Below are 19867 nucleotides of genomic sequence, written 5' to 3'. Positions count from 1 at the left end.
TATTGCTTAGTGTTCATTTATTACTGTCTGAAGGTGCCTCACACCTTGCAAAACTACTGAAGAAGCGATTTGTGAATCTGTCACATCAGAGGAAACTTTTCTTAAAGCAACAGAATAGCTTATGCTTGTTTGCATCAAGTTTATTTATGTAGTTATATAAGACAGTATATGCGCCAGGACAAACTTGCATATTGATTTACTTTTACATGCATACGCTACTTCTGCCCCCCCCCCCCCCCCTCTCCGCGAGAGAGGGGGAGGGAAAGAGATTCATTTTCCTTACACTCTATATGCTAGTAGTGATGGATCACAATAAACTGAGATATTCCTCAATGGTGAACTGTAGCACATTTCTTTTTCACACAATGGAACTGCCTCTGAGTAATAACCAATGCATAAAATTCTCTCCAGCATGTATTGCAAAGGATGAAGTTATGAGTGCAGCTGGTTTGCATGCTTCAAATGAAAATTTTTTAAACTTTGTCATCTGTGCTGGCACACTGAGAATGGAATGGTATTTCTTTTAAGATTGTAAGCACTGTAGTATTTTTGTTTGGTAAGGTTTTCATTTAATACACAACCTAAATCCCACACAACTACACCATGATATAGTCCAGTTTTATGTATTTATTCATGAGCAAAACACACTTTTGAATCACATCAGTAGCCAGTGAAGATTCAAAATAATATCATAAAATTAATCTCTAATGATACCTATTCTCACCAACTACTATGCATGTCTTTCCATCCAAAACATTACAATTTTCAAGCCGCACCTGAACTTGCAGTGACAACACTAACAAGTTTAACTCTTGTTCTGCAGCTGTTTTGCTCATCCGAGTAAAAAAAAATTACACAGGAATCATGTGAAAAATTTGTCTACATAATATCAAGTGTTCATTTGCTGCCTATGAGGTAGACTTAATTTAAGCGACAACAAATTTCTCTGTAACTGCAGCCACACTGTGTGAATCACTTCACATTTACAACAAACAAATGAGACAACAAACAATAAAATTTTTAACAAACTATATAACAAATGTTCATCATTTCACACGGAATTCAATAATTTACGCACGTCACACTGCTTATGTCCCCAGCTTCACCTAAAAAAGAAAGAAAAAAAATTGTAAGTACTTGTTACAAAAACACAACAAATCATGGTTTCATAAGCAATTAATTCACATTTTCTATGGCAGATAGATCCAATACAGTAGTAGCTACAGTGAAACAGTTTGAAGAAATCTGATCCTCATACAGAAATCAATGATAACTGACTGCACAGATAAATTACACTGTAAACAATAGCATGACATGCATATACAAGTAGGGACAGTTAAACAAAACAACAGGAAGGGAAATTTACTTAATATTTTGACTAAGCATGCTTTACACATTTTTGGGCAGATAAAACTAAGTGGCTTCACCAACTCTCAACTAAACATAGACCTCTGGCCACGCTTCTGATAAAGCTGTTGCCATAAACCACATTTCACATAACAGTGAATACAAATATTTAACAAATATGGAAATAACCAGTCTCAGTGTTCTGTCATGTTCTCAGAACTAGATTTGCGTAGCATCACACACCGTGTGTTGCAATTGCATTATATATTGTTATTTACATGTTCGTAACACTAAAGTGTCATATTTGAAGGTTTTCATTTTTGTATTTGTGTACAACAAAAATGTGATGTTTGACTGGTGCACCAAACCAGAGATCTCCCACATTGGATCATTTTTGTAAAAATGGTTGTGCAAAAGTGTTGGGAAATGTGATGTCCACTTAAAAGGGCTTGATGACAGATTTATTGTAACACGGGATGAGGCAAATCCGTCAAGGAAAGGTGAAAAAAAAAGACAGATACTTGCACCTTCGAACTACACTGCCAACTATTATGGCGACAGATTACTGCAAGTTATGTTCACAGGCCAAGGTACTTGTTTCAACTTGACAATGACTAGAGTCTCTGTCAAAAGTGACATGTCAAAATATTGTATGTAAACCTCAAATGGCATGTCTCTGCAGTGTGCATATTCTGAAGGGATACAAATAAATTCTTTCCGAATTTGGTAGAAAATAAACTTTCCATGCCAGCAAGATAAATGGGCTTCGTCAAAAACTGATAACCAACAATTTTCTGCTTTTGCACTTAAGGCAGTTTTGGTCACATGTTACAATACAGATTCTGAACAGCTATTTCCACACGACAGTGTTGTGGTATCAGTCTCAGGGAGACCACAGCAGCCACTTCTGTAACTTTGCAGTCAGACAGTGCCAGCATGATGGTATAGCGTTCTGCAATGCAATGGTCTACCATACCGGTGGGCTGTGTTGCTACATGCTGTATTTTAACTCAAGTTTACACTGTTGGCTACATGACTGGAAACAAGATCCTACTAACACACCCAGACACTCAGCCATGGCAAGTATATGAGGTCTGTTAAAAAAATTCTGGAACATTCATAATTTCATGTTAATGGTGTGTTTGACTGAAATGTGGTTTGCATCCCTGTAAAACACCTGTGTTTAATCTGTAACTGCTGAAAGTTTCATTGTTGTATGTCTGTTACTTATTTTTTAGTGCTGTAGGACAGAACATTGTGTTGCACAGTTTGCGAATTTCGAGATGACGGAGTTAGAGCAGTAACATGTCTGCATTAAATTTTGCTTGAAACAAGAGAACCTTTACAGAGAGACAAAAGGATGCAGGAAACCTATAGTGATGAGTGCTTAAGCCATACTTAGTGTTATGAATGGTTCGTCACATTTTGCAAATGGCTTGATGGGACGTTAAAGATGACCCTTGTTCTGGACGCCCTTCAACATCTACCGACGATGCTGCCCATTCAACATCTACCATCAACAATTGTGTCAGGAACATCAATGAAACTGTGCACACCAATTGAAGACTGACTGTCCAAGAGATTGCAGAAGAATGTAACATTTCAGTTGGATCATGTCAAGAAATCCTGACAAAGCGTCTTGAAATGCATCACATTGCAGCCAAGTTCGTCCCATGGCTCAGGAGTCAACACCAGAAAGACCTTCACTTCACAATCTGTAGGAGCTTTCGGATTATGTAAATTAGAATGAGAGGCGATAAGACTTGGTCCCACGGTTATGATGTTGAGACCAAGGTTCAGACTTCACAATGGGTTATGAGAGGTTTTCAAGACCAAGGAAAGCTTGTCAGGTCAGATCAAGTGTCGAAGTAATGTTGATAGTTTTCTTTGACTTTGAAGGATTATGAATTTGTCTCACAGGGACAAATTATTACTCAATGGTACTACCGGGACATGTTGCGACACCTGTGAGAAAATACGAGAAGGAAACGGCTTGAAATGTGGCAAGACAATTCATGGCTCTTGCATACAATAATGCACCCACACATTCATTCCTGTTGGTGTGTGACTATTGCTATCACTGTGCTGCCTCATCTTTTGTACTCTCCAGACTTGGCCATTGCAGACATTTTATTATTACCAAAGTTGAAAACCCCATTGAAAGGATGAAGATTTATGACAATAGACAAGATAAAAGAAAATTTGCAGACAGCACTTCTCATGATCAATAAAGAGGCATACCAAGACTGCTTCCAGAAATGGAAATGGCATTAGGAGCAGAGTATCAACTGTGGAGGAGAGCATTTTGAAGGAGAACATTCGTAATAAGTAAAAGGTTGATGTAGAATAATTTTGTGGACAAAGCTCTGGAATTTTTTGAACAGACCTCGTACATGCTGCTGCCACCACCCTAAACCCACCAACAGTAAAGTTCATGCAGGGTATGGTGCCAGATGTGCAGTGACTAATTTTAATCCAAGGCACTGAGTCAATTCATTCATTTGTTCAGAAGGGAAGGCTGCTTTAAACTGGTTGGCGACATGCTGCGATGAAAGAATGAAGGCACCTGCCCTGAATCTTTCTCTAATAGTTTCACAGACACTACTGGGTAAAAAAATTTGCATTACTTATAGCATTATATGTCAGCTTCATGATGATGTGCTCTTCACTTCATAAATGGTCACGGTTAGTGGAGTTTTTGCATTTAAGTTACACATTGCAAGAATTTTGAAAATGTTTGCAATGGAAAATACAGATGTTTACACTTTTGCATTCGGTGCATATTACATAATATGTTGCTGCATAAGAAATTCAATTAACATACTGAAGTTTTCTTTTGACTTGGGTGGAGGTCTCTATCTGCCATGAATCTCAAGAAAATCTATCTGATGTAGCACGCTCATTTGCAATCACGTGCGTCAGCAATAAAGACAGAATGAAATATCTACGACATTTCACATTTTTCATTAAAGATTTGAGATATCGAAGTGAGATTTTGGCAAATGATAGCACACAAAGAGGAGTATTTTGACATATGGTCATTATGCAACACTTTATTATCTACTGTGCTATTCCACTAACTACAGACTTTTTCGATGAAAGAATGTAATTTTTGAGGACCATCAATAACTGGTGAAAAGAGAAATGCTGTGGGTTTTGGAACAACATAAGTTAAGATATTTCATGTGTATTTTTGTACTGAGGATGAGCTTTTTCATAAGCTATTGATTTTACTTTTCCTCAGTTCCTCACTTTATAAACCGCTATTTCAGAATTATCTTGCAACTGTGTCTCCACAACATTTTAATGAGCTGACATTGCATAACCTCCACTGTGTTTTGGCAAAAGAAGCAAATTTTAAGACAAAAGTCAGGTGAAAATAAATTGCTGCTTTTGCTGCATTTCCAGTGGCATTCTTTTTAATATTTAAAAAAAAAATAAAAAATTAGCAAAGGCTTCAGTCTAGAAGGACACTTCCCCTCCAGTGCTTGGTATTTCCCCTACAGCACCACCTGCCTGCCTGCAACCCTACTGGTATTGCTCTCTCCATGTGTGCCCTGACAATTGCACATCTGCCACCCACCTTATTTTGCACGCAATCTAACTTCATTCCAATGGCACTGTGAAACAGTGAATAATAAATAATGTTTTATTGAGTCAGTGTTCTTGACTGGATTTGGTACTGGAAGTATCAACCCCACAGCCTCCTGCATACACAATTCTAGGGGCAGAAGTGTCCAGCCAACAATAGTGGTGTCAGTGTAACAGTTGACATGGGCAAACGAACCATTGTGTAAATGTTGTCTACACCATTACTAAAGGTCGATATTAGCACCTCATTTACAATGGCTGTGATATCGCTAATTATCTAGAAGGTTCTGGAAGCTAGTTACATTCCAATGGTCAGGAAATCCTAGATGGGCTGCATGTGCTTCAGAGGCATCAGAGTGAGCCAGTCGGTGGTTAGTGGTTGAGGACGACAGTCAGGCTGCAGCCCAGAAATGTGGACAGAAGTTAATTTTGAAATACAAGGGGCAGTGTGATAAATGGAAGTATCTAAGTAGTGTTCATGACTGAATATTCATGGAAAGAAATTTTGTGAAGCAAATGTGTATAATTGCAAGTTCTGAGCTGTCTGAAGATCATGGCGTGATGTGTGTGTGGCAGCCATTAGAAGTACATGGCAGTTGTGTTGAAATTTGGAACAATTTTGGGTGAAATAACTAAACTGCTGAAAAATGTGTACTGTGAAATAGTTGGGTAAAGGGAAGGTGGGTCTGGGGAGGGGGGGGGGGGGGGGTGTTTGCAGGAGGTGACTTCCATGACTAAGCAGATTGAGTGTTGGACTGAGACTGATGAGTGAACACAAACTTGTTGCAAGTGGGGAAACAAAATTGTATTTGAGTGAGTTATTTCAAAACACTTATTCATTAAGTACAGTTTCCCTATACACAAAAAAAATGCAGTGCAAAGGTTGGTTGAGGCCAGTGGTTGGCAAACCACGGCTCATGAGCCACATGCAGCTCTTTGGCGACTTCAATGTGGTTCTTTGACGAATCATCTCCGACTACAGCTCCTGCCAAACTTTACGACCATGATGAGGTTCAAACTGATGTTATAGATGTGCTTATGCAGAGTGTTGGTTACTTTTGCACTGCAGTCATTTTAAGTGTATTTGACAGAAGATTATCAAAGAGTGTAGTGGTAGGAGCCAGACAAGTCAGAAAAAGAGTGTGATTGACGAAAATATCTACACAGGGTATTAAACTTCTTGTATCTTCCAACTAGCTGTGAATTGAACAGGTATATCTGCTATCAATTTAGTAAGCTATATAACTTCATGAGTTTTTATTTTTGTTTTTGAATACAACTCATTTTAGGTGCAACATTTAGGTAAAATCTCACATGATTCGAATTAGAATTACCCACTGGACCCTGTTTTTATTTATTTATTTTTTGTTTTTTATTTATTTTTAACTACTGCAGTATCAAAGATATGCATCCTCAGAAGTAGTACATAAAATTTACTTCTTATCTCTTTACATTGACTGCTCTGGGATCATTTTGTGACTCTTTTGGATACATTAAAATTATTTAATGTTTTTAATTGAGGAAAGGCTTCTAAGATGTTCCAGAAAGCTAGCTCCCTTTCACGGTATTCAAATTTATCCAAGCACAATGACCACTTTTTTCATAAAAATCTCTCATACTGTAATAAACACAAAAGATAAGTCTCCCATGTAACAACTTTTTGTCAAAGATTCGTGCAGCCACTGTCTTCCCTTCTACAGAGCATGATATAAAACTCTCTAGCTGCACATTAACAATGCATGTGTTTGCAAGCTGGATAATATATCTTGACAAGCAAAACAAAATTATAATGGCACTCTACCTGTCATGTGCAACTAGTTTAAGATTGCGGTGAGTCAGTTACTACGTGGTAGGGAGTTCAGTGGTCAGCACTCCACATTTCATATTCACGTGCCAAGTACCAGTAAGCAAGGGACCAAATAGTGTCACTGAATGCTTGAACACATACCATATTCCAATTGAAAAATTTTTTTCAGCTGCAACAGACTGGGCAAAAAGTATGACAGGACTTAGAAAGGGACTTGCTTCTCTTTTCACAGAAAAAGTTAGCCAAAATGTACTTGTTTATTGTTGCATCAATCATCAAGAAGCACTCTGTGTCCGCACATTCTCAGAAGAAACTGAAAGTGTGATGGACCTAGTCATTAAGATGGTCTACACAATAATGGCTAAAACTCTATCATCGGCAATTTAAGGAATGTTTGATTAAAATGGAGAGTGAATAAGCAGATCTTCTGCTTTATAATGATGTACATTCTACAGCTTTTCGCTTCCTTCTTGTCAGAAATTAAAACATTTCTCCTACAAAAGGGAAATGAATATCCTGAATTAATATAAGGGCATTGGATCCAAAAACTCTGTTATATGGTAGACGTTACAGCCCATCTACGTGAGCTGAATTGTAAACTACAAGGGAATGGAAAAACAGTCTTTTCAATGTTGGAAGACATAACTTTATTTGAAAATATATTGTTTCTTTTGGCACAATATTTGTAGAGAGGAATGTTAATTCATTTCCCAAGTCTGCTGAAATATTGGCAGGAAAATAACTTGCTAACTGGCATTTCCTTTTACACAAGAACAATTTTAAATATGAGAAAAGCTTTCCTGCAGAGGTTTCAGGAGTTCAGGAATAGCAAAGTGTCATTAGCCACTCAGTGCTAAAACAACAAAACAAAATTCCCCCCGTTGATATTGAAACTGGCACTTTTGAAATGCAATTGCTACAGCTAAAAAAAAAAAAAAAAAAAACGAGGAATTATGGACCTCCAAATCTGAGCTGCTTAATGGTGTTTTGGAACAATTAGAGAGAAAAAAAAATTGTTACCTTATTTCACAGCACGAACGGTCTGGTTTGGAAGACCCAGAGAAGGCAGACATGGTAATTTCTAACACCTATTCCAGACTCATTGCATCAGTTAGAAGCAACTAGCATTTGCTGTTCTCTCATTTTTCCAGTTCCACATATACATGTCAACAACCTTTTTCAAGCACGAACCTCATAAAAAGTAAACTGAGAAATAGCCTTATTGACAAGACCCTGGAATCATTCCTGAAGTTAACAAACAAACAAAGCGGACCAAGTCAAAATTTCCACAGAAATGAAAGGCCACTGTTTGCGTGAAATATGCATTGTCGTATATATTGTCTATTGCATTTTATTTGACAAGAAATAGCATCATCATTAATTGTGATCTCTATACTTATTTGCTGTTAGTACTATTAGTGGACTCCTAAAAGCACAGTTTTAGAAAATAAGTTTGGCTCTAAGAAAATTTTTTAATCACTTACTACTGGAATTTTGCTCTTTTTGACAAATGACATTGCTGACCACTGGTTTAGGCCCACAGTTTGATTTAATAACTGCCTGTGTAACTGATGTAATGAACCCCGTTCACTCGTCTGATTGCTGTAAACTATAGTGAACACTACAATAAGAAATAGATAGGGGAGGGTTTATAAGTGGCATGATCTCTCAGTAGAAAGCTCTATAGTTATGACAATGATTTCTTTTGAGAAATTTTCAGTGTTTGGCTGCACAATTATTGTTAATTTATTAAATTTAACTTTTTTTCCCCAATAATTTAAGTAAGTACGATGTGTGATCTCAGTAAATATCATGTGATACCAATAAATATGATGTTTGATGTCAATAAATACAAGCTAACACTGTCTACATCCATGTCCATACTATGTAAACCATTGCAAAGTGCATGGTAGAGGGTGCATCCCATTGTACAAGTTATTAGGGTTTGTTCTTGTTCCATTCAAATAAACAGTGAGGCAAGAATGAGTGTTTAAATGCCTCTGTGCATGCTGTAATTATTCTAATCTAGTCCTCAGGTCCCACACACTTGAGGAATATTCAAGAATGGGTTGCACAGTATGACTTGGCTTTTTCTAACAGACTCATTGATATTATAGTCATAGGATACTACATTTCTTTCATTTTGTGAATGGAACAACTTTACATTTATGGACATTTGAAGCAAGTTGCCAATCTTTGCACCACATTGAAATCTTATCAAGATCTGATTGAATATTTAGCAACTTCTTTCAGACAACTACATTATAGGTAACTGCATCATCTGAAAAAAGACTGAGGTTAGTATTAATAATGTCAAGGTCATTATTGTTTTTGTTTTGTTGCAGCATGCATAGACAACTAGGGTCATACACGCCCATGTCAGGAACATAGAACACAAAGACAACAAAGGAGTTAAAGGCGATTACATGTTAAGTCCAATCGATAGAAGGAAAGGCAGCTAACAGCAGGGACTTGCAGAAAGGTCCATAAAATATGCCATAGTGACAACAGAGGTCCTGAAATAAAAATTAAATGTCCTTCGCCATATTGCTATGGCATATAAAAAGCAAAATATGGTCAACAAACAGCCTGCGCATCATTCACTAAAATGGCTGGTAACTCAGATGACAAACATAAAACAGAAGGTAAGTGGTAAAAAAAAAAAAAAAAAAAAAAAAAAAAAAAAAAAAAAAAAAAAAGGCACTCTGTCAGGAAATGACAAACCATCAAAGATGGAGGACAATGAGCACAAAGTGGTGGGGGATCACCACTTAAATGGCAATGGCTAAAAAGACAGTGCCCAGTATGCAACCTAGCTAATATGATCTCATGACAAGAGGGCTCATTTGAGGGAATGGAAGAACTAGTGGGTCGAGGTATGAGGACTGCAGCCTTGGCATCATCATCATCATCATCATCATCATCATCATCATCATCATCATCTTTCCCGTCAGACCGACATGACCAGGGAGCCACATAAAGATCACAATGGCTCCATCAAGAGTGAGCAAGTGAAATCTTTCCTGGATCCATTGCACTAAAGGATGGACAGTGTCAGCACACACAGGCTCTGAAGAGCCCTGAGAGAGTCAGAGCAGAAGACAATTGAAAAGCCTGTGTTGCCGGACGTACTGCATGGCCTGATACAGTGCGAAGAGCTCCACTGTAAATACCGAGCAGTGTTTCGGAAGCCAAACAGAAAATTGTCAGTACCAATGACAAAGGCACACCCAATACCATGGTCAGTGTGAAGCCATCAGTGTACACAAAAAGGTCGTTTAACCGCAGGTGATAGGACAAGGATGGAGTAGTGTCCTTAGGAAGCAAATGAAGGCCAGGGCGAACACAGGCCACTGCACGAAGACAAGGTGACTAAGAGTTCACACCCAGTGGGAAAGTGGCAGGTAGCGTGAAGTTAAGCTACCCGAGCAATAGCCAAAAGTGAACTCCAGAAGGTAACAGAAGAGGGGCATGCCCCGTACTGATGATCAAAGGAGTCACTGAAGGAGGCGGCATAGGATATGTGGCCAGGCATGACAAATGGCATGCATATCTCTCGAGGAGAAAATCACGGCGGTATGGCAGCAGTAGTAGATTCTACATACACTCAACCAGGCTACTGTAAAAGGCACCAGTGGCCAAACAGATACTCGATGGTGGACAGTATTGTGACAGCGTAAGACGGATCAACATGCAGATGCATAAACAAAGCACCCTGGTTTTTAACAGACAAGGGACTGGTACAAATGGAGGAAGGTGGTCCGATCGACTCCCCAGGAAGTACCGCTGAGGACACACAGGATACTGAGGGACTGAGTACAGTGGGCAGCCAAGTAAGACCCTTGGGAGGACCAAGACAGTTTCCTATCGATCATGAGCCTCAGGAAATTCATAGTTTCAACGAACAGAAGAGAAACAGGACCAAGATGTAAAGGTGGTGTGTATTAGGGGTGGAGGGGGGGGGGGGGGGGGGGGACCTGAGATAGGAAGTTCTGAAATATTTAGTGAGGGTTGGAACGTGTATCGGAAAGACAGATTACACACCGTAGGAGGTGGTGTCTTCATTACATCTACATGACACTACATCTACATGACTACTCTGCAATTCACATTTAAGTGCTTGGCAGAGGGTTCATCGAACCACAATCTTACTATCTCTCTACTATTCCACTCCCGAACAGCGAGCGGGAAAAACGAACACCTAAACCTTTCTGTTCGAGCTCTGATTTCTCTTATTTTATTTTGATGATCATTCCTACCTATGTAGGTTGGGCTCAACAACATATTTTCGCATTCGGAAGAGAAAGTTGGTGACTGAAATTTCGTAAAAAGGTCTCGCCGCGACGAAAAACGTCTATGCTGTAATGACTTCCATCCCAACTCGTGTATCATATCTGCCACACTCTCTCCCCTATAACGTGATAATACAAAACGAGCTGCCCTTTTTTGCACCCTTTCGATGTCCTCCGTCAATCCCACCTGGTAAGAATCCCACACCACGCAGCAATATTCTAACAGAGGACGAACGAGTGTAGTGTAAGCTGTCTCTTTAGTGGACTTGTTGCGTCTTCTAAGTGTCCTGCCAATGAAACGCAACCTTTGGCTCGCCTTCCCGACAATATTATCTATGTGGTCCTTCCAACTGAAGTTGTTCGTAATTTTAACACCCAGGTACTTAGTTGAATTGACAGCCTTGAGAATTGTACTATTTATCGAGTAATCGAATTCCAACGGATTTCTTTTGGAACTCATGTGGATCATCTCACACTTTTCGTTATTTAGCGTCAACTGCCACCTGACACACCATACAGCAATCTTTTCTAAATCGCTTTGCAACTGATACTGATCTTCGGATGACCTTAGTAGACGGTAAATTACAGCATCATCTGCGAACAACCTAAGAGAACTGCTCAGATTGTCACCCAGGTCATTTATATAGATCAGGAACAGTAGAGGTCCCAGGACGCTTCCCTGGGGAACACCTGATATCACTTCAGTTTTACTCGATGATTTGCCGTCTATTACTACCAACTGCGACCTTCCTGACAGGAAATCACGAATCCAGTCGCACAACTGAGACGATACCCCATAGCTCCGCAGCTTCATTAAAAGCCGCTTGTGAGGAACGGTGTCAAAAGCTTTCCGGAAATCTAGAAATACGGAATCAACTTGAGATCCCCTGTCTATAGCGGCCATTACTTTGTGCGAATAAAGAGCTAGCTGCGTTGCACAAGAGCGATGTTTTCTGAAGCCATGCTGATTACGTGTCAATAGATCGTTCCCTTCGAGGTGATTCATAATGTTTGAATACAGTATATGCTCCAAAACCCTACTGCAAACCGACGTCAATGATATAGGTCTGTAGTTAAATGGATTACTCCTACTACCCTTCTTGAACACTGGTGTGACCTGCACAATTTTCCAATCTGTAGGTACAGATCTATCGGTGAGCGAGCGGTTGTATACGAGTGCTAAGTAGGGAGCTAAAGGAACCTAATCGGTATACAATCTGGACCTGAAGACTTGCCCGTATCAAGCGATTTGAGTTGCTTCGCAACCCCTAAGGTATCTACTTCTAAGAAACTCATGCTAGCAGATGTTCGTGTTTCAAATTCTGGAATATTCCATTCGTCTTCCCTGGTGAAGGAATTTCTGAAAACTGCATTCAATAACTCCGCTTTAGCGGCGCAGTCGTCAATAACAGTACCATCGGCACTGCGCAGCGAAGGTATTGACTGCGTCTTGCCGCTTGTGTACTTTACATACGACCAGAATTTCTTCGGATTTTCTACCAAATTTCGAGACAATGTTTCGTTGTGGAACCTATTAAAGGCATCTCGCATCGAAGTACGTGCCAAATTTCGCGCGTCTGTAAATTTTAGCCCATCTTCGGGATTTCGCGTTCTTCTGAACTTCGCATGCTTTTTCCGTTGCCTCTGCAACAGCGTTCGGACCTTTTTTGTGTACCACAGGGGATCCGTTCCATCTCTTCCCAATTTATGAGGTATGAATATCTCAATTGCTGTTGCTACTATATCTTTGAATTTGAGCCACATCTCGTCTACATTCGCATAGTCAGTTCGGAAGGAATGGAAATTGTCTTTTAGGAAGGCTTCTAGTGGCACTTTATCCGCTTTTTTAAATAAAATTATTTTGCATTTGTTTCTGATGGATTTGGAAGAAATGGTATTGAGCCTAGCTACAATGACCTTGTGATCACTAATCCCTGTATCAGTCATGATGCTCTATCAGCTCTGGATTGTTTGTGGCTAAGAGGTCAAGTGTGTTTTCGCAACCATTTACAATTCGCGTGGGTTCGTGGACTAACTGCTCGAAATAATTTTTGGAGAAAGCATTTAGGACAATCTCGGAAGACGTTTTCTGCCTACCACCGGTTTTGAACAAGTATTTTTGCCAACATACCGAGGGTAGGTTGAAGTCCCCACCAACTATAACCGTATGAGTGGGGTATTTATTTGTTACGAGACTCAAACTTCCTCTGAACTGTTCCACAACTGTATCATCGGAGTCTGGGGGTCGGTAGAAGGAGCCAATTATTAACTTAATTCGGCTGTTAAGTATAACCTCCACCCATACCAATTCGCACGGAGTATCTACTTCGACTTCACTACAAGATAAACCACTACTGACAGACACAAACACTCCACCACCAATTCTGCCTAATCTATCTTTCCTGAACACCGTCTGAGACTTCGTAAAAATTTCTGCAGAACTTATTTCAGGCTTTAGCCAGCTTTCTGTACCTATAACGACATCAGCTTCTGTGGTTTCTATTAGCGCTTGAAGCTCAGGGACTTTTCCAGCGCAACTACAACAATTTACAACTATAATTCCGACTGCTCCTTGATCCAAGCACGTCCTTTAATTGCCAAGCACCCTTTGACATTGCAGCCCATCCCGCACTTTCCCGAGGCCTTCTAACCTAAAAAACCGCCCAGTCCACGCCACACAGCCTTCGCTACCCGTTTAGCCGCCAGCTGAGTGTAGTGAACGCCTGACCTATTCAGTGGAACCCGAAACCCCACCACCCAATGGCGCAAGTCAAGGAATCTGCAGCCAATACGGTCGCAAAACCGTCTGAGCCTCTGATTCAGACCCTCCACCTGGCTCTGCACCAAAGGTCCGCAATCGGTTCTGTCGACGATGCTGCAGACGGTGAGCTCTGCCTTCATCTCGTAAGCAAGACCGGCAGCCTTCACCAAATCAGATAGCCGCTGGAATCCAGAGAGAATTTCCTCAGATCCAAAGCGACACACGTCATTAGTGCTGACATGTGCCACCACCTGCAGCTGGCTGCACCCTGTGCTCTTCATGGCATCTGGAAGGACCCTTTCCACATCAGGAATGACTCCTCCCGGAATGCACACGGAGTGCACACTGGATTTCTTCCCCTGCTTAGCCACCGTATCCCTAAGGGGCCCCATTACGCGCCTAACATTGGAGCTCCCGACTACCAGTAAGCCCACCCTCTGCAATTGCCCGGACCTTGAAGGCTGAGAATGATCCTCTGAAACAGGGCAGGCAGCTGCATCTGGCTCAGCCAGAGACAGTGCCTAAAACCGGTTTGTCAGACACACCGGGGAGGCTTTCTGATCAGCCTCCGGGGACGCCTTTCGCTGCCTGCCACGCCTTGGAACGACCTCCCAATCAACCACAGGCGAGGGCTCAGCCCCACTGCGGGCAGCAACCGGGGCAACCACAGCGGCAGACCGATCTGGGGACAGACGGGACGAGGTTGACATCCCCATGATACCCAAGTCCGGCTCCCCACAGTGGTGCCCATTGGCAACAGCCTCAAGCTGCGCGACCGAAGTCAGCGCCGATTGCAGTTGACAAAAATATTGTGTCTACTGAGGTCGAAGTAGAGTGTGATTGTGAAATTATCTGGACACGTTTAACAGGGCTAGGAGAAATAAAGTTAATTGTTGGGTGTTATTACTGACCACCAGGTTCCACCGTGACATTTTTAGAATAATTCAAAGGTAGCCTACACACTGTATTGCAGAAGTACCCGGATCATGCTATATTAGTCGGAGGCAACTTCAATCTACCCAGTATAGGCTGGGATGTCTATGGATTCATCCAGTATAGACTGGGATGTCTATGGATTCATCCAGTATAGACTGGGATGTCTATGGATTCATTACAGGTAGTACAGACAAGCCATCATGTGAATTACTTCTGAACACATTATCCGAAAACTGCCTTGAGCAGCTAAATTGACAGCCAATGCATAATGGAAATATTTTAGATCTGGAGCCACGAACAGACCAAACCTCATTGACAGTGTCAGTGTTGAGACAGATTAGTGATCATGATGTTGTCATTACGACTACGGTTGCGAAAGTTAGAGAGAGTCGGTCAACAAGGCTAGGAGAGTATTCTTACTTGAAAGAGCACATAAGCAGTTGTTAGCATCCCACTTAGTAAATGAATGGACTTCATTTACTTCTGGTACAAAGGATGTGGAAGAATTATGGGCAAATTTTACACACACTGTAAATCATGCATTGGAGAAGTATGTGCAGAAAAAGTGGGTTACGGACGGAAAAGACCCACCGTGGGTTAACAGCACAATTCGGAGAATGCTCAGGAAGCAAAGACAGTTGCACTCGTGGAACAAGATAGATCGGGAGAATGACGACAGGCAAAAGTTAGTAGATATTTGTGCTGCTGTAAAAAGATCTTGCTGAAAACCCAAGGAAATTCTGGTGTTACGTAAAATCAGTAATTGGGTTGAAGGCCTCCATCCAGTCACTCACTGATCAGTTTGGCGTGGCAACGGAAGACAGCAAAACGAAAGCTGAAATTTTAAATTTAGCATTTGAGAAATCTTTCACATAGGAGGATCATACAAACATACCGCCGTTTAAGTCTCTTACAGATTCCCGTATGGAGGACATAGTGATAGACATCCCTGGGGTTGTGAAGCAGCTGAATGCGTTGAAAATTAATAAATCACCAGGTCCTGATGGGATTCCAATTCGGTTTTACAGAGAGTACTCTACTGCATTGGCTCCTTACTTAGCTTGCATTTATCGCTAATCTCTTGCCCAATGTAAAGTCCCGAGCGACTGGAAAAAAGTGCAGGTGACATGTATATAAGAAGGGTAAAAGGATGGATCCTCAAAATTACAGGCCAATATCCTTAACATCGGTATGCTGCAGGATTCTCGAACATATTCTCAGTTCGAATATAATGAATTTCCTTGAGACAGAGAAGTTGCTGTCCATGCATCAGCACAGCTTTAGAAAGCATCGCTCCTATGAAAGGCAACTCACCCTTTTTCCACATGATATCTTGCGAACCATGGATGAAGGGTATCAGACTAATGCCATATCCCTTGACTTAGGGAAAGCATTTGACTCAGTGCCCCACTGCAGACTTCTAACTAAGGTATGAGCATATGGGATTGGTTCCCAAATATGTGAGTGGCTCGAAGACGACTTAAGTAATAGAACCCAGTATGTTGTCTTCGATGGTGAGTGTTCATCGGAGATGAGGGTATCATCTGGAGTGCCCCAGGGAAGTGTGGTAGGTCCGCTGTTTTCTATCTACATAAATGATCTTTTGGATAGGGTGGATAGCCCTGTGCGGCTGTTTGCTGATGATGCTGTGGCGAACAGGAAGGTGTTGTCGTCGAGTGATTGTAGGAGGATACAAGAGGACTTGGACAGGATTTGTGTAAAGAATGGCAGCTAACTCTAAATATAGATAAATGTAAATTAATGCAGATGAACAGGAAAAAGAATCCCGTAATGTTTGAATACTCCATTAATAGTGTAGCACTTGACAGTCACGTCGATTAAATATTTGGGTGTAACATTGCAGAGCGATATGAAGTGGCACAAGCATGTAATGGCAGTTGTGGGGAAGACTGATAGTCGTCTTCGGTTCATTGGTAGAATTTTGGGAAGATGTGGTTCATCTGTAAAGGAGGCTGCTTATTAAACACTAATACGACCTATTATTGAGTACTGCTTGAGCGTTTGGGATCCGTATCAGGTCAGATTGAGGGAGGACATAGAAGCAATTCAGAGGCGGGCTGTTAGATTTGTTACTGGTAGGTTTGATAATCACGCGAGTGTTACGGAAATGCTTCAGGAACTCTGGTGGGCATCTCTAGGGGAAAGGAGGCGTTCTTTTCGTGAATCGCTACTGAGGAAATTTAGAGAACCAGCATTTTAGGCTGACTGCAGTACAACTTTACTGCAGCCAACTTACATTTTGCGGAAAGACCACAAAGATAAGATAAGAGAGATTAGGGCTCGTACAGAGGCATGTAGGCAGTCATTTTTCCCTCGTTCTATTTGGGAGTGGAATAGGGAAAGAAGATGCTAGTTGTGGTACGAGGTACCATCCGCCATGCACCGTATAGTGGATTGCAGAGTATGTATGTAGATTTAGATATTTAGATGTACATGTAGAAGGTCAAAGGATCAAAGGAGACCGGAAAGAAATGCAAGAGGTCGAAGCGGTCGTGAGGATGCAATTTTGTTTCCTGGAGGCAGAAAACAAATGGACGCTGCGATTCCAAGAGCAGCTGTAATTCCTCCTTGTTGTATTGAAGGCCATGGAAATTCCATTCAAGGAGAGCCATGACGAGGAAAGTGGAGAGGTGAAAAAAATTAAGGTGGTGTCACTCGCCAGCTGCCAAGTAACAGCCTTCAAAGACTCACTTCCACAGGGTGCAGAGGTTCAAGGATCCTGTTCCATGAGATATACAGAGGCATCAGGATTCTCTCTCTGCCAGTCTGTGGAGTCCAGGGCAGAAAAACTGCTGGCTGCGCACACCGGCGACATGGAGGTCAGCCGGGTGAGGGTATCACGTGGTGACACCACTGAACAGCATCTCCGAGTTACTGAATAAGAAGACTGTTTGCCTTTGATTGACTTCTTGGAGCCTTTCTGGTTGGCAGGGCAACAGTCAGATGTCTGTTGGCTGGAGGGACGTAAAAAGTCTCCATGGGCATATTCCTTTTGGTCTGCCGGTTGTGAAGCAGGTGACTTTACATTGTGAGGCAGAAGTTTGATGGCTTGTTGCACAGCTGGAGGAGGAGGAGGAGGAGGAGGAGGTGGAGGAGGAGACGGGGATGTTACTATGACACTGGACGATTTTTAAACTGTGCTGCTGTATTTGAGGTCACATGTCTGCGTGGCCATGTCCTTTGTGGAGTGAGATGTAGCAAGACAATACTGTAAGTGCCAAATGGTAGAACACAGTGTTTCTGACTAGCCAACAACTTGCAAGTGACAGAGTAAGGCACTTTTTCTTCACCCGGATCTCCTGGAAGGCCCGCTCATCGAGACACAAGGGACAAGGAGGCTGAATGGTCACCACTGCAAACTGATACGGTGGGGACAAGGAGGACAATGCCCTTGTGAGCATCCGTACCAGATGTTATGCATCTGGCCGGGTGTCAACAGGACATTCAAGTGTGGTTGTAGCACTGAAACTGGTAACAGCACATAGGGTTTGGAATGTACATTTGGACTGTGATAACTTCATTACCTGTTTTGATCTTGGACAGAAGCACCACTATCAAAAGTGAGCAGAGAGAGAGAGAGAGAGAGAGAAAGAGAGAGAGAGAGAGAGAGAGAGAGAGACCCGATGGACTGTAATGACTCCCTAATCAGAGTGGTATGCTTGGATTTCTGCCTGGGTCAGACCATCGAGCAGCCTAGTGTAAATACAACCACATGATGAATTCAGCACTTGATGGGCCTCAGCAAAGCTGCAATTAGTTGGGCTTGAATCAGAAGTAGTCTCAAAAGCAAACTGCCATTGCATAAATGAGAGCAGCATTTCACAGGGCTGGCAATTACATCAACACCTTTCTGAATAATAAACAGATTTACCATAGCAAAGGACTGACCACCTTCAATACTTGAAACCATGAGGAATCATGGTGAACCTGAGAGGGCCTTTGAATCGTGAACCTCATTCCGTTTACATTTGACAGACATATAGACTATGAGGATGATTGGCTCATTGCAAGAAAACCCCCATGATTGAAAGTGCCTCCAATGAGCACTCCTTCCAACTGGGGGTCCCCACTCTGAGGGGGCTGCACCCGTGTTACATGATTTTTCACACCTCAGGTCACATCTCTCGAACACGTGACTGAGGATCAATTGGCAGTCTGGGAAGCCAACAGCTTAGGGGATCACCCCTCCCTGCACCTGGGGATACATGCAAACCCTACCTGTTGACCCAGGGCTGGGAATTACGCATTACCCAGTCACCTTCAGAAGCACACAGGGAAAGGGGAGGGGGGGGGGGGGGGTGGAAGAAGAAGAAGAAGAAGAAGAAGAAGAAGAATAGGAACCTCAAATGCTAAAGTGAAGAAAGGATAGGAGAAGGGGAACAAAGAAAGGCAAAAGGAATGAAAAGCAGTGGAGAGAGTGTTCTGATGTTGGCTACTGAGTGTGTAGAACACATTCATAAAAAACATCCCTGATATGTTCCCCAAGGGAGGGAAAACGATCAGCAAGATGATATATACTTGCAGCATGGAAGGGGAAAGACTCTGCAAAGGCTGGGGGCCCATGGTAGCCAAGAACGAACCCGCCAAAGTGTGGGGAGCCCCCGGGGACAAGCAAGGTCATTATTATACGACAAACTGCAAAGGTCCCAACACACTTCCTAAAGCATGCTCAAAGTCACTTCTGCATCTGATAATGACACTATCCAAGACAGCATGCTGTGTCCTCCCTAACAAAAGGTCCTCAATCCAGTCACAAATTTCACTTGACACACCATATGATTGAACTTTTTGATAAAAGGCGTAGGTGGATACTGAGTCAAATGCCTTTTGGAAATCAAGAAATACTGGATCTACCAAACTGCCTTGATCCAAAGCTTTCAGTATCTCCTGTGCAAAAACTGAGATTTGGGGTTTACATTATTGATGTTTTCAGAATTAATGCTGGTTGACATGGAGCAGGTCATTCTGTTCAAGATCCCTCACTATGTTTGAGCTCAGAATATGTTCAGATTTGACAATGTAAATAATATTGAACAGTAGTTCTGAATATCACACGTCTAATAACTTTCTTGTAGATGGGTGTAACCTGTGCTTTCTTCCCACTACTGGGCT

General features: G+C 41.7%; 1 protein-coding gene across 1 annotated transcript in view; it reads right to left on the bottom strand.

Moving 5' to 3' along the window:
- Positions 1-218: 218 nt before the first annotated feature.
- LOC126297871 (pyruvate dehydrogenase E1 component subunit beta, mitochondrial) overlaps positions 219-19867 on the bottom strand; it is a 97624-nt gene continuing 77975 nt past the window's right edge. Inside the window, exon 9 of the mRNA XM_049989162.1 lies at positions 219-1106. The gene's annotated coding sequence lies outside the window, so the exon portion shown is untranslated. The remainder of the gene's footprint in view (positions 1107-19867) is intronic.

Source organism: Schistocerca gregaria, chromosome X, assembly GCF_023897955.1.
Source record: "Schistocerca gregaria isolate iqSchGreg1 chromosome X, iqSchGreg1.2, whole genome shotgun sequence".
NCBI lineage: Eukaryota > Metazoa > Arthropoda > Insecta > Orthoptera > Acrididae > Schistocerca > Schistocerca gregaria.
Note: the sequence above shows the minus strand (reverse complement) of the source record. Positions and strands in the feature narration are given on the sequence as shown.